General features: G+C 37.0%; 1 protein-coding gene across 1 annotated transcript in view; it reads left to right on the top strand.

The window, feature by feature from the left end:
* CFAP99 (cilia and flagella associated protein 99) overlaps positions 1-12,464 on the top strand; it is a 1,556,346-nt gene that overhangs the window by 448,265 nt on the left and 1,095,617 nt on the right. The gene's annotated exons all lie outside the window — the stretch shown is intronic.

Genomic DNA, 12,464 nt, shown 5'->3' with positions numbered 1-12,464 from the left:
ACCCATCATAGAGTACAATGCCCCATTTGGGATGTACCTTACAAGACACCTGCAACAGCTGGAAATACCACAGAAGTACCTCACCAAGAGGATCACTGGCCTCAGACAGATGCCCTATGCAACTAGACTGAAGAAACTCCGACTGTACTCGGTTGCATACTGCCTACTCAGAGGTGATCTCTGCCTGACATACAAGACCATGTCCAACCCAGAATTGATGGACATGCTCCACCTAAAGAAAACCATATCCCCTCGGGCCACACGCTCTAGGGATCTAAACCTCACCACAACAATAAATAGGACGTGCTGGAGGGATAGATTCTTGTTCCAGAGACTTCCCATGCTCTGGAACAAGATTCCAATCTACATTAGGTAGAGCTCCTCACTAACGCTCTTCAAGAGAAACCTTGATGAGTGGATGGGAAACAGAAAGTTTACCCTGGGGATCACTTCAGTGGCTCTGCTGGACAGAGGCACAGGGAACTAATCTAAGGGGGTGGCGAAAGTCAACACATTCCGGCTAGGCTTATAAATGCCTTTGGGCAGATAGCCTAGTACCTACCTAAGAACCTATGAACCTATTAAAACTGGAATTTCCTGAACCTTCACCAGTTCATCCTGTTCTTCCAGCAATGGATGATGTGTTTTGAGCCTAAGAAAGCTGATAGATTGTATAAAGTTCCTCAGTCTTAAAAGTTTTACCCTCTAACCACAGATCTGAACCAAGATTGATTTCCTTGGTAGAAACTGGGGATCCAATACGACACCAAATGTATAGGCACAGAGATTCCTGGATTTTGTAAATACAACCCCCTGAACCAGATAGTCAGTACATCAACCAGGGGTGCAGCAACACTGGATTTGGTCCTCACTAATATGGGAGAGTGCTACACACCCCCTACTGTAATGTCTTCCCTGGTAAGGTCAGTCCACAAAATGGTCTCCTTTGAAGTAAAAATAAAACATGGACCCTCCCCCCCAGCTAAACCTGGAATATTCAGGAACTACTCTAAGGCTAACCTCCTACTATTAAGTGATAACCTGGCAAAATTTCAACCACCCATAAACCCTGAGAACACTGCTGCCTAAGCAGAACTTTTCACAGAAACCCTGTACAAGCATGTTAATAGTTGCATAGAAGTAACTGTACCCACCAGGAAGAAGTACAGAACTAACTCAAAAAACAAGCCACCCTGGTGTAATCACAAAATCAGTAGTCTATATAACAGAAGGAAGAAAATCATGGCAAAAAATAGGAGGTGCAGCATCCAGCAGGATAAAAGGACTCTCATTAAACTAAACAAACATCTCAGAGAACAAATAAAGTCTACCAAAGCCAAATTTGCGGTGAATCTTGCCTCCCAGGCCAAGGTCAACCACAAGGCATTCTTTAGCTATGTCCAGAACCTCAAAGGCAATACACAACTGTGTGCAGAGCTCATTGTAAATGCCGCCACCTATACTGAGCCGGAAGATATAGCAAACATGCTCGCTGATAAATTCAACTCCAACTTTACCCCTCTCTCCCCCTCAACCTTCCCTCAGGAAATACCATCTGATATAACTTCCCCTGCTATCACTAGGGAATAGGTCCTTAATGCTCTCTCTAAGGCCAAGAACACTGCATCAGTGGGCCCAGGCAATATTCCAGGATGCCTTCTAAACAGCATGAAACATAACCTATCAGGGCCTCTGGAATTGCTATTTAACTATAGCTTCCAAAAGGGCCTCATGCCACATAAATGGAGAACAGCAACAGTCACCCTTTTGCACAAAGGTGGGCCATCTACAGACCCTGGAAACTACAGACCTATAAGTTTCACTAGTCTTATATGTAAAGCTGTGGAAAGAATTATCATGGAAATGATCAATAGTGATATAGTAAACCTCCAGGCACTGGACCCAACCCAGTTTGGCTTTGTCAAGGGCAGATCATACCTACTCAACCTAGTGGACTTCTTTTAGAAGTTCATCAAAGCAGTGGATGAGGGCAAAATAGTTCACACTGCCTACCTTGACCTGGCCAAGACATTTGACACAATACCCCACTTGAGCATTGTTGACAAACTCAAAAGGTTAGGTACAAACCCATATGTCACCCGATGGATAGCCAACTGGCTCACAGACATGACCCAGGAAGTTAGAATTGGGGGGGGGGGTCCACTTCTACAAAGAGGACAGTCACAAGTGGAGTCCCTCAGGGATCAGTCCTTGGTACTCTTCTTTTTGGCATTTACTTCTCTGAAGTCAAGGCCAATGTCAGTGGTCTCTGGCTGACTAAATATGCAGATGAGAATATACAAAGTACCCACAAATTATCACATAGACAGCAACCCACTGAGTACTGAAAAAGTAATCAGAGACCTAGGGACCCAAGTCGACAGTGACCTCTCATTTGATACCCACGTTGCCAAAGTGGTTAGAAAAACATTCTACCTTGCACACCTCATCATGAAGGGATTCACATCCAGATCCAAGGATGTCATTGTACCCCTATATTCCTCCCTCATCAGACCCATGATTGAGTACAATGCCCCATTTGGTATGTACCTTACCCGGCATTTGCAACAGCTGGAGAGACCACAAAAGTACCTCACCAAGAGGATCAAGGGTCTCCAACATATGTCTTATTCTGCCAGACTAAAGAAACTTCAGCTCTATTCAGTATCATACCGCCTGCTCAGAGGTGATCTCTGCCTGACGTACAAGGCCATGTCCAATCAGGATCTGATGGACATGCTCCACCTTAAAAAATCCAAGTCCATCAGGACCACGAGAGCTAAAGACTTAAACCTCGGCACAAGTATGAATAGGACATGCTGGAGGGATAGATTCATAACCCAGAGGCTTCCCATGCTTTGGAACAAGATCCCAGTTCGCATTAGGCAGAGCCCCTCACTGACTCTCTTCAAGAGAAATCTTGATGAGTGGATGGGAGATCATAAGTTTACCCCAGGGGTCACATCTGTGTCACTGCTAGACAAGGGCACGGTAAACTAATTCTATTATATAAGGGAACCTTCATTGTGTCTCTACTAGACACAGTATTCTAAATTTATTCTGTACATTTTTGTACCATTTCATGGGGTGGCAAATGCCACATAACTATGGCTAGGCTTACAAATGCCCCAGGGCAGATAGCCTAGTACTATACTATGAAACTATGAAACTATGATTGCAAATTAGGAGCTGTCACTGAATCCCACACTGACACAAATGTTCTCCAGGAGGGGCTGACACAGACACACAACTGGTGTCAGAGCCATGGACTAAAACTAAATGCCAAGAAATGCATAATAGTATCCTTCAGAATGTCATCCACCCCTGGTAGCTATCATATTGACAACACACCCCTTAGATTTGACCCTGTAGTCAGGGACTTAGGGATACACATAGATAGTAATCTAGCCTTTGATCATCACATGTCTACAGTAGTGAGGAAATCCTTCTATGTTGCACAACTTATAAACATAGGTATGGCATCTAAGTCCAAGGAAGTCATTGTTCCAGTGTATTTGGCATTCATCCAACCTATCATTGGGTACAATGCCCCCTTTGGTATGTATCTAACCAGGCATATCCAGCAATCTGAACATCCACAGAGGTTCCTCACTAAAAGTCTATAGAGCTTAAGTAAAATGTCTTATGCAGGCCGCCTCAAGGCTCTATCCCTGTATTCTGTCTCCTGTAGGCTTTTGAGGGGAGATCTATGGCTGACATACAGGGCATCATTAGACCCCACTCTGATGGACCTTCTGCATAAACACAAAACAAACAGCACCAGAATTACCCACTCTAAAGACTTAAACCTTGCCTGTGATATACATAAGAGCTGCTGGAGAGACAGGTATGTATCCCAGAGATTACCTTGTCTCTGGAACAGGCTCCCCATCCATGTGAAGCAGAGTTCCTCCCTAACCCAATTCAAGTGCAAACAGGACAAGTGGATGGGGAACAGGAAATTCATCCCTGGTTTGGCAACTATGGTTCTAATGGACACAGGCAACCTGAAAATGGTTCATCTCCCAGGCCCTAGCTTGTAAATGTTTCATCTCCCAAGACCCTGCTTACATTTATCAAGGGTATCAGAACTTGTCAGAGATTTGGGATGCATGGCTAGGCTTAAAAAGGCCCTTGTGGTTGTTAGCCTAGTAAACACCTATGAACCTATGAATCTATGAACCTGTTGCTGCTAAACATTTGGTAAAAGCTACCCACTTCCCAAGGATGGGAAATCCTTTAAAAGATGGAAAAGTGAATTATTTTGTAACACTTTTTATTTTTAAAATTCTTAAGTGCCAAGCTGATGTATTAACGTTTATGCTTGCTTCTTTTGAGAATGCTAGAAACATTATAGCTAATATTCCCTCGTCTGAGAAAAATAATCTTTGTGTAATCTTATTAAACACTTTTTAAAGTGTGCTTATGATTCAGCTGATGCCACTTCCAGAACTACTGTTGCTACTAGGGCTGTTACGAGAATGTTTGCTTAGTTATTAAACCTTACTGAAGATGTTAAAGCTGATATTTTAAATTCTGCCTTAGATAGCGAGATTGTATTTGGACCATTTACTACAGAGGTCCATGTTGTTGTTGTTTGTCTTTTCGGCTTTTCCCGGTTAGGGGTTGCCACAGCGGAACTCCGGTCTGCTAATGATTGGCAGTAGATTTTTTTTTATGGAGCTGAGTTGCCAGGCCGACACCCAACCTTCAACGAAGGTACGCCCATTCACGCATGTCTTTTGAATGCCACTCAACCGCGGGGAGGACATGCAGACTCAGAGGTCCATAAAAAGTTTAATTCAAGGAGTTTCTCAGATTTTTCAGCCTTTCTTCATTCTTAAAATTTACCAGTGGTTTTACAACTACCTCTGCTATATTTAACATTATTTTATTTTATTTAAATTTGCCTACTGGGGTAGTGCACTGATCAATATTGATCATTTTTAGGCTCAGCCCAGGTGAAATGCAAAACATTTCACAAACAAAAATCACATAAATATAAAGAATAGCAGAGCAATTCAGACTAGTTACATAGGGAAAAAAAATGTAGATATACATTCTAGTGAGATACAGTATGATGCACAGTCAAGCAGAGTGCATTCATTTCTAAAGTGTGTCATTCTTCAGTAAATATTGAGAGAGGAGAAGAGACATGGAAAGGAGATAGGAATAGTGTGCTAGGTGATATGCCCTGTGCTGAAGTAGTTGTTAGAGTTCTCAAAGTATGTTTGGCCTACTTGTAGTACAAGGGGTAATAAATACCAGGTTCTCTCACCACGAAAATGCAAGGTTTCAGTAACAGATCACAAACAGCTACTAAGGTTCAGTAGTATGTCCCAACAAAATCAGCAAAAACAGGCTAGTAAAGATTCGACAATAGTCCAATAATAGTGCAAAAAAGAAATTTATTGAGTGAGCGCTTTCGCGTAGCACCTACTACGCTTCATCAGACAATATAAAATCTTATAAAATTACTGCTTATATATCAAAAAAGGGCGCCAAAACTAATAATCATAATAGATTAATTGGGTAAAATACTTTCAATTAAACACAATTAGGTTGAATTCACATTCAGTTATATGCAGGCTAGAGTAACATATTCAAGTTTATATAAACAGCAAGAAATATCAACTGATTAATACTATAAATCTCATTCAAATTAGGTTTAATTCTCATTCAATTATATGTAGACTAAGATAACATATTTACTTTGTGTTAACAGCAGGAAATATCAACTGATTTTTACTATAAATCACATTCAAAAGATGCTATTAACTAGAATATTGTAACTGTTGTAAATGACTAAAATATATCATTATTAATAAAATATATGGATTAAAAACTTTCATTAGTTAATGAAACATTAAATAAAATAAATAAATAAATGGATGATAGGATGGAAAAAGAGGAAAATGGGAAGGAAAGGGGGAGAAGGAAAGGGAGGAAGAAAGATAGAAGGGGGGGAGGGGGAGCAAGCACATCACCAATTTTACTAGTTTTGCCAGTTGTAAGTAAATGAATAACATCAAGTAATATAAATTCATAGAATTGCAGTAAAATGAATAAAATAAACACATAAAATATATAGTAAATGCATGAGTCAAATATTGAATAAAAAGTACATAGATCTATGAATACTAAAAATGTTGGTTAATAAATCTATATCGAGTGATTGTATAAATAAATAAATAAATAAATAAATAAATAAAGAAATAAGTACACTAACAACTGGATAAATGGATACATGAATATGTCGCCTAGATAAAATAAATAAATATATATAAAGCATGACATTTACAATTCTATATGAAGTAAAATATAATATAATAGATGCATCATATACATATTTATCACTCATAAAATATCATGGGAACAAATAGTGTTGAACATATAGTGTATGAAGAAACTCATCTAGTTTCTAGGACAGGTTTTATAGATATATAACTATTAATACCAGGAGGTATATGGGCACCTAGTCGTAGGATCCATTTTAATTCTTTATTATTCAAATGTGTGTTGTTATTCCCACCTCTCTTATTAATAGTGACTATCTCTAAGACTCTAAAGCAAAACTTATGCGAAGGGAATTCTATTATGTGTTTTGCTAGAGCATTCAGGTCATTCTTTCTTTGTATATCATAGAGATGTCCATATATTCTGTCCTTCAGACATCTCTTTGTTAGCCCAACATAAAAAGCCTGGCATTCTTTACAAGTTGCAAGATAAATTAGATTTTTTGTAGTACAAGTTGCAAAAAACCTTGGTTGAAAAACATAGTTTAAGCTAGGATGTTGAAACTCTTGTACTTCAGTAATAAAATTACATCTATTACAATTATAACAAGGAAAAGTGCCTGTTCTTCTACTAGTCAAAATAGGTGTAGAATGTGCAATGTGAACGTCATTACATAATATCCGTTTAAGATTAGGACTATTTCTGTACATAAAATGGGGTTTATTTCCTACAATAATAACCTTTAAGGAATTGTAATGAAATCAACATAAAACCAGCCGATAAAGGTGTAGGGGTGGTTATATTAGATACTACTGATTATAACATGAACATGTCTATAATGCTTGAAGATGATGCTACCTATATTAAAGTGATGCCCCATGACATTTATAGAATAATCAGAAATGTGCACGATACACTTTATGATCTTCTTATGTGTGGACAAGTTAGTGAACAGATGTATAATTACCTTCTTATTGATAATCCCATTATACCTATAATCAAGGGATTACCCAAAATACACAAAAACCAAGTGCCTATACCACTTAGACCAATTGTATCAGGAGACAAATGGGTCACTGCCAATATATCATCTTTTATTGAATTCCTACTTAGACCTATAGTTGACTCTGTTTCTTCTATTTTGAAGGACACTTATCAACTTTTAAACTATATATCAGACATACATCTTACCCCAAATGAGCATGAGTACCTCCTGATTACCTTAGACGTGAAAAATCTTTTCACCTCTATACCCAATGACATAGGGGTTGAAGCAATAAGAAGTTTATTAACAAAGGAGTCTTCCTTCACTAATAATAGGCAACTATTGATAGGTCAACTTTTGGAGTTGGTACTTAATAACAATGCCTTCTTGTTTTTAGACAGCCTTTATTTACAACAGTGGGGGGTGGCAATGGGCACTCCGTGTGCGAACACGTATGCCAATCTGGTTGTTCTCAGTTGGGAACAAAGTTGCCTATTCAACCACCCCTCTTTTGCTAAAATAAAAGTATATAAACGTTTTGTAGATGATATTTTTATCATCTGGGAAGGCACAGAAATTGATTTTAAGAATTTTTTAATTTACCTAGAAACCACCTCACTTTTTCTTAAATTTACTATGGAATGCTCCCATGAAAAGGTACATTTCTTAGATACAACACTCAGCATTACTGATGATGGCTCTATTGTTTCAACACTTTACAGAAAGCCTACTTGGAAGAATACTTTACTAACCTTCGACAGTATGCATCCCAGGTATATTTTTCCGGGTATAATAAAAAGTCAATTTATTAGGCTAACTAGACTTTGTAAAAATAGTAATGACTTGTATTCTGAAGCTGATTATCTGGAAAAATTGTTTATTGAGAGAGGTTATCATCCAAATTTAGTCAATAGCATCAAAAACAGCATTATCAAGAAAACACCATTAACCCATAAGACCTCCACACCTCTAAATACAGAACACAGAGATATAAAAATGAATTATGTTGCCATCACTATGAACTATACTAGCAACACAAATCATATAAAGGAGGTATATAACAATAACTGGAAGATTTTAATTATGGATCCAGACACTAAAATTATTGTAGGAAATAAACCCCATTTTATGTACAGAAATAGTCCTAATCTTAAACGGATATTATGTAATGACGTTCACATTGCACATTCTACACCTATTTTGACTAGTAGAAGAACAGGCACTTTTCCTTGTTATAACTGTAATAGATGTAATTTTATTACTGAAGTACAAGAGTTTCAACATCCTAGCTTAAACTATGTTTTTCAACCAAGGTTTTTTGCAACTTGTACTACAAAAAATCTAATTTATCTTGCAACTTGTAAAGAATGCCAGGCTTTTTATGTTGGGCTAACAAAGAGATGTCTGAAGGATAGAATATATGGACATCTCTATGATATACAAAGAAAGTATGACCTGAATGCTCTAGCAAAACACATAATAGAATTCCCTTTGCATAAGTTTTGCTTTAGAGTCTTAGAGATAGTCACTATTAATAAGAGAGGTGGGAATAACAACACACATTTGAATAATAAAGAATTAAAATGGATCCTACGACTAGGTGCCCATATACCTCCTGGTATTAATAGTTATATATCTATAAAACCTGTCCTAGAAACTAGATGAGTTTCTTCATACACTATATGTTCAACACTATTTGTTCCCATGATATTTTATGAGTGATAAATATGTATATGATGCATCTATTATATTATATTTTACTTCATATAGAATTGTAAATGTCATGCTTTATATATATTTATTTATTTTATCTAGGAGACATATTCATGTATCCATTTATCCAGTTGTTAGTGTATTTATTTATTTATTTATTTATACAATCACTCGATATAGATTTATTAACCAACATTTTTAGTATTCATAGATCTATGTACTTTTTATTCAATATTTTACTCATGCATTTACTATATATTTTATGTGCTTATTTTATTCATTTTACTGCAATTCTATGAATTTATATTACTTGATGTTATTCATTTACTTACAACTGGCAAAACTAGTAAAATTGGTGATGTGCTTGCTCCCCCTTCTATCTTTCTTCCTCCCTTTCCTTCTCCCCCTTTCCTTCCTATTTTCCTCTTTTTCCATCCTATCATCCATTTATTTATTTATTTTATTTAATGTTTCATTAACTAATGAAAGTTTTTAATCCATATATTTTATTAATAATGATATATTTTAGTCATTTACAACAGTTACAATATTCTAGTTAATAGCATCTTTTGAATGTGATTTATAGTAAAAATCAGTTGATATTTCCTGCTGTTCACACAAAGTAAATATGTTATCTTAGTCTACATATAATTGAATGAGAATTAACCCTAATTTGAATGAGATTTATAGTATTAATCAGTTGATATTTCTTGCTGTTTATATAAACTTGAATATGTTACTCTAGCCTGCATATAACTGAATGTGAATTCAACCTAATTGTGTTTAATTGAAAGTATTTTACCCAATTAATCTATTATGATTATTAGTTTTGGCGCCCTTTTTTGATATATAAGCAGTAATTTTATAAGATTTTATATTGTCTGATGAAGCGTAGTAGGTGCTACGCGAAAGCGCTCACTCAATAAATTTCTTTTTTGCACTATTATTGGACTATTGTCGAATCTTTACTAGCCTGTTTTTGCTGATTTTGTTGGGACATACTACTGAACCTTAGTAGCTGTTTGTGATCTGTTACTGAAACCTTGCATTTTCGTGGTGAGAGAACCTGGTATTTATTACCTTGTTTGTTCCGTTTTTACAGGCTCTCTCTTTAGCTATCGGGTGTTTTTTACATATACTTGTAGTACAAGGGGTACCAACAATTTTTATCACCTGGATCTTATCATCTAAGTCCATAATCATCAATTAAGACCCGTTTATTTTCTGTAGTATTTTCAATGTCTTTGTTTCCCCACATGTCCTTGGCTACCTGCTTAACATCTACTTCCAAGCATACCCCAAATATCATATTTTTATGATGACCTCAAAGATAAGAACATTTCTGCATCACCTTGTGTGCTGATGTGTAATTCATCTCTATTGGATTGGTCTTTTTCTCATTAATTTTATATCCTGCCAACTTTCTATACTCGTCTAATAGTTTAAATAGTTTAGACATATTTGTTGGGATCATAGTGTAAATAATCACATTGTCAGCTAATAACTGTATTTTCTCTAGTTGTCTGTACCAGATACATCCTTGAAATTTCTGATTACTGTAAAAGGCTCAGTATAATTGCAAATAATAATGGGAACAGCAGGCATCCTTGCCTTGTGTTGCTAGAGAATTCAAAAGGTGCAGATATTTTTTCTAACATTTTAATCTGTGACTTGTCCCCGTCATGTTTCCATAATGCATTTCATCCATCTTTCTGGAAGTCCTAAGTTTAAAAGCACCCTGTGTAGAGAGACCCAGATGACTCTCAAAAGTTTTTTTCAGCATGTAATCCTACTAACATCAGAACAGCCCTGTTTTTCATTGCACACTATTGCAAGTTCATTTTTTTTTTATGTTGTTGAATGTTTGCCTCCCTGGCACAAACCCACATTGATTCAAGTTTATCAGATCAGGAAGTACCTTTGTTACCACACTACCATGACTCTGATGAAGATTTTATAATTGTGATTTAGCAATAATATTGGACTGTAAGAACAGGATATCCTGGGTCCCCTCCTTCTTTCTGTATTACTGCCACTTCTGCTTCTCTCTAAAAGACTGGCACTCCCCCTTGATCTATAGTCCTATTAAATAGTCTTTTCCATACTTCTGTGACTAAGACCACCCTCCCAATTTCCATACATCTACAGGTAATCCATCACTACCTGGGACTTTTGCTGCTACCCTATCATTCACTTGCTTCCTTAATTTCTTCCTCAGTTACTTTCTGCAACACAGCCCTTCCTCCTTCTATTCCTAACCTTGGTAATTCCATACCTTTAAGAAATCCTGAGTCAGTTTATCTTGGTCCTCATTCCATGAATACCCCTTATATAGTATCTCATTATACTTTCTCATACCTTTTAATATTTTTTCATTTGTTTTGAGCCTTTCCCTTAACCCTGGGTCCTGTAATTTAAAGGTGTTCCTTTCCATCTTCTGCTGTCTTAGTCTTAGTTCCAATAATTATGTTTACTTAGGCTGCTATCGAAATGTACCTGTGCTAACACAGTCTTTTGGTGTTTGTTGATATAATTTAAATATTCCCCAATCTCTTCTTTTTGTTTGTTGATATAATTTAAATATTCCCCAATCTCTTCTTTTGGGCTCCTTTTTTCCTGTCTTCTATCATATTCACTCCTTTTTTCTGCAATTCCATAATCTTGCCCAGGACCTGCTTATACTTCCTCATTCCTTTTTACCTCTCTCTCTCTCTCTTGCAATTATTTCATATGTCAGCCTATTTTTTGTTTTCTCATAAAGCATTATTAATTTATCATCATCTGTCTCTCATATGCTTCTCTGATGTCTCCATAGTAGTTGTCTTATCCATTCCTTAAACCCTGTTTTTCTACTCCAAGACTCCATGCAGAAAGGCATGGAAAACAGATATATTGAATGTTCCCTACATGGGAATGTTCTTGTATGCTTTTCCACCCTTTCTACTGATATCCACAGACAGCATTATATGAGCTCTGGGAACACAGGTTGACAGCAACCTCTCTTTTGACCACCACATTGCCACTGTGGTCAGAATGTCTTCTATATGGCACAGCTCATTACTAAGGGTTTTGCATCCAGGAAGAAAGCGGTCATTGTCTCCATCTACTCTTCCCTCATTAGGCCAATCATTGAGTACAATGCCCCATTTGGCATGTACCTCACTAGACACCTGCAACAACTGGAGAAGCCACAAAAGTACCTCACAAAGAGGATACTAGGCCTTAAACACTTGTCCTATATAGACAGACTCAAAAAATTCCAACTATTATCTGTCTCATATTGCCTTCTTAGAGGTGATCTCTGCTTGAGTTACAAAGCCATGTCTGACCCAGCTCTGTTAGATATGCTACATCTAAAGAAATCCCAATCTCTCTGCACCACATGCTCTAGAGACCTCAACCTCATTACCACGATCAACAGAACATGCTGGAGAGACAGGTTCATAACCCGGATACTGCCCAGCTATGGAATAGACTTCCCATACATGTCAAGCAGAGCACCTCACTGGCCCTCTTCAAGAAAAATCTT

Source organism: Protopterus annectens, chromosome 2.part1, assembly GCF_019279795.1.
Source record: "Protopterus annectens isolate FY-2018-M chromosome 2.part1, PAN1.0, whole genome shotgun sequence".
Lineage (NCBI taxonomy): Eukaryota > Metazoa > Chordata > Ceratodontiformes > Protopteridae > Protopterus > Protopterus annectens.
The sequence above is the reverse complement of the archived record's forward strand: the minus strand, read 5'-3'. Positions and strand labels throughout refer to the sequence as shown.